The following is a 4174-nucleotide window of genomic DNA, read 5'->3' on the forward strand; positions in this document are numbered from 1 at the left end:
TTAGGATTTTCAACTTTTTTTTGGAACTTTAGCATCAGTTATACTCTATATGATGTGTCATGGGTGTTTATATTTTGCAGCTGAGTCCTACCCTAAGACAATTCTCAAATGTCCTTGAGCCCTCCAGGATGGAAGGTGGCAAATGTTTAGACTGATGGTAGCTACAGAAGAAGGCATCTATGTGTTTTCTAGAACCAAAGGCCAAGTGCTTGTGTTCATACACATTGCCTCCAGAGGAGATGGTGGGGCCCAAACTGCCTTTGCACTGTCTGGCAACAAAGTCCTTCTAGAAGCATGGACTTTTCAAACAGACGATCAAATCAACTGCTGGACTGTGTTAGTCGCGAGTGTGATCCCAGTAGTAAAATGCTGCTCCACTCTGAAATCATTTTTAATTATTATTACCATCACCATTTGTTACAATATATAATTTCACATAATACAACAATTTTATGAATTTATAATCTCCATTTTATATATTACCAAATTAAACCATGGAGAGGTAAAGTATTTTGTGTAAGTAAACATAGCAGAGTGGGGATTTGATATAACTTTCTGATCCCAAAACCCTCTCCTAACTAAGTTTTCTACTCAGATGCATCTAGAAAAGGTTTCTCACTTTCAAAGAGGTAGGTAAAGAAAAGAAGATACTTTTTGGTGCCAGAGACTTCCTTTCTCTCCTCAATATTCATCTTCGCCTTATTCTTCTTTAATAAATTCCTAATTTTTAACTGGATATATTGCTGTCCTCTTACCAGGTCACAAATCACAGATTCTCTTGCTGTTAAGTGTGGCTTTGTGTTTAAGTTTTACCCAATGAGATGGGAGTAGAAGCTTTGGGTGCACTTCTGGAAACTCTGCTTTAAAGACAAGGGGTGTATATCTATTTTCTTCCTTCCTCATTGCGTGTTACTGTTTAGAGGGTGGGGGAAATGGCCAGCACCCCAGCAGCCATTTTGATGACTAAAGACTGGATAGGGCCTCACCTTGAGGATGAGGGAGGCAGGGAACTGACAGGAACCTGAGTCTGACAATGTCTTGGAGACATCTGACCAATCCTGCCTCCAGATTTCTTCTACAAAAAAAGAAATTTGTTTCTTTAAGCCATTATCATTTGGGATATTTCAGTAATTGCCATGAAATCTACTTCTAATAAACTCTCCTGTAGATTTTTTCATTACTGCAAAGCAGTGGGATATAATTTAGTTGGTATTTTTGCAGCCAGGAACACAAAAGCAATACATTAAGGATGACAAAACAGGCATAAAATAACTGGTCTCTAGTGGACGTTACCGAAGTGCAAAGTTAACCTTTTCTGGAGCTACCCTACTTCTAGAATTTATTACATGAGACAATAAATCCTCCTGCTTTTCAATTTCAGTTAAGTTAGGGCAATATCATTTGTAGATGAATGCATTCTTGATGAGACATTACCATACCCAGAATAAAATACAGCCTTCTTACCCAAACCTCTATGGCCTCAGTAACCTAGTACCTACCTTCCTTTCCTACAGTCACATGTCACTTGCTCAATGCACTCCATAAGGACATTTATTTTGTCTGTCTTTTTCCGTATCACCAGCACCTAAAACAGTGCCTGAAACATGGTAGTTACTCAATAAATATCTATTGACTGAGTTAATCACTTTCCCAGAAGTGATCGTTTTGTTAGATTTTTTTTTTTTCCTCAGTTACTCTGTCCTTTCTTCCCATGTGAACCTTTAAAAGATTCATTGAGCTTTTGGAAACATCATTGAAATTATTTATGTCTTATTTCTGTAGACCCCAACACAATCTCTCCTGTCTTCTCTGTCACTTCATTTCCCCCCTCCATTCTTTTTTGTTTTTTTGTTTTTTAATTTCACGTTTTTATTTAAATTCCAGTTAATTAACATACAATGTAATATTAGTTTCAAGGATAGAATTTAGGGATTCAGCACTTACATACACCCCCAGTCCTCATTGCATCAGGTACCCTCCTTAACACCCATTACCCATTTCACCAATTCCCCTGTCCACCTCCCCTCCAGCCATGCTACTTATTATCTAGTTAAGAGTCCTTTTTTTTGGCTTGCCTCTCTCTTTTTTTCACACTATGTTCATCTGTCTTGTTTCTTAAATTCCACGTGCGAGTGAAATCCTATGAATTTGTCTTTCTCTTAGTTCACTTAGCATAATAAACTCTAGTTTCATCCATGTCATTATAATGGCAAGATTTCATATTTTTGATGGCTGAGAATATTCCATTATGTATACATATGTATATAAACATACACACACAAATATATATATGCAATATCATCTTTATCCATTCATCAATTGATGGGCACTTGGGCTCTTTCCCTAATTTGGCTCTAGTTGATAATGGTGCTATAAACATCAGGATCATGCATCCCTTCATATCAGTAATTACCTATCCTTTGAGTAAATACATAGTAGTGAAATTGTTGGATTGTAGGGTAGTTCTGTTTTTAACATTTTGAGGAGGCCGCATACTGTTTTCCAGAGTGGTTGTACCAGTTTGCATTCCCACCAACAGTGAAAGAGGGTTCCCCTTTCTCTGCATCCTCACCAACACCTGTTGTTTCCTGAGTTAATTTTAGCTATTCAGACAGGCGTGAGGTGATATCTCATTGTGGTTTTGATGTGTATTTCCCTGATGATGAGTGATGTTGAGCATCTTTTCAAGTGCCTGTTACCCATCTGGATGACTTCTTTGGAAAAAAATGTCCATTCATGTGTTCTGCCCATTTTTTAACTGGATTTTGGGGTTTTGAATGTTGAGTTCTATAAGTTCTTTATAGATTTTAGATACTAGCCCTTGATCAGATATGTCATTTGCAAATATCTTCTCCCAATTCAAAAAAATTTTTTTAGTTTTATTATTTCTTTTGTTATACAGAAACTTTTTATCTTGATGAGGTCCCGGTAGTTCATTTTTGCTTTTGTTTCCCTTGCTTCAGGAGACCTATCAGAAGAAGACATATCAGAAGAAGTTGCTATGGCCAGTGTTAAAGAGGTTTCTGCCTGTGTTGGCCTCTAGAATTTTGATGGTTTCCTGTCTCACATTTCGGTCTTTCATCAATTTTGAGTTAATTTTTGTGTGTGTGTAAGTAAATGGTCCAATTTCACTCTCTTGCATGCTGCTGTCCAGTATTCCAAAAAACATTTTTTGAAGACACTGTTTTTTTTTTTCCATTAGGTGTTCTTTGCTGCTTTGTCAAAGATCAGTTGACCATCAAGTTATGGGTCCATTCCTGGGTTTTCTATTCTTTTCCCTTTATCTGTGTGTCTATTTTTATGCCAGTACCATATTGTATTGATCACTACAGCTTTGTAATATACCTAAGTTCAGAAGGTTTTGCCTTCCTTTTTCAAGATGGCTTTGGCTGTTCGAAGTTTCTTTTGGCTCCATACAAATTTTAGGATTATTTGTTCTAGCTCTTGTGAAATAGGCTGTTGGTATTTTGATAGAAATTGCTTTAAGTGTGTAGGTTGCTTTGAGTAGTGTAGGCATTTTTTTTAAAGATTTTATTTATTTGACAGATGGAGATCACAAGTAGGCAGAGAAGCAGGCAGAGAGAGAGGACGAAGCAGGCTCCCCACTGAGCAGAGAGCCCGATGCAGGGCTCAATGCCAGGACTCTGGGATCATGACCTGAGGTGAAGGCAGAGGCTTTAACCCACTGAACCACCCAGGTGCTCTGAGTAGTGTAAGCATTTTAATAATATTTTTTTCTTCTAAATCCATGAGCATAGAATATTTTTCCATTTCTTTGTCTCATCTTCAATTTCTTTCATCAGTGTTTTATAGTTTTCAGAGTACTGATCTTTTATCTCCTTGGTTAGATATGTTTGTAGGTATCTTACGGTTTTTGGTGCAATTATAAATGGGATGGATTCCTTGATTTCCTTCTGCTGCTTCATTATTATTGGTATAGAAATGTAATAGATTTTTGTACATTGATTTTGTATCATACAGATATACTGAATTTGCAGTATCATTTCTAGTAATATTTTGGTGCAGTCCTTGGGTTTTCTACATAGAGTATCATGTCATCTGAAAATAGTGAAAGTTTGAATTCTTCCTTGCCTATTTGGATGCTATTTATTTCTTTTCATTTTCTGATTGCTGTGGCTAGGGCTTCCAGTCCTATGTTAAATAACAGTGGTGA

The sequence above is a fragment of the Mustela putorius genome, unplaced genomic scaffold (genome assembly GCF_011764305.1).
Source record: "Mustela putorius furo isolate JIRA1106 unplaced genomic scaffold, ASM1176430v1.1 tig00003909_pilon_pilon_pilon, whole genome shotgun sequence".
Classification (NCBI taxonomy): Eukaryota; Metazoa; Chordata; class Mammalia; order Carnivora; family Mustelidae; genus Mustela; species Mustela putorius.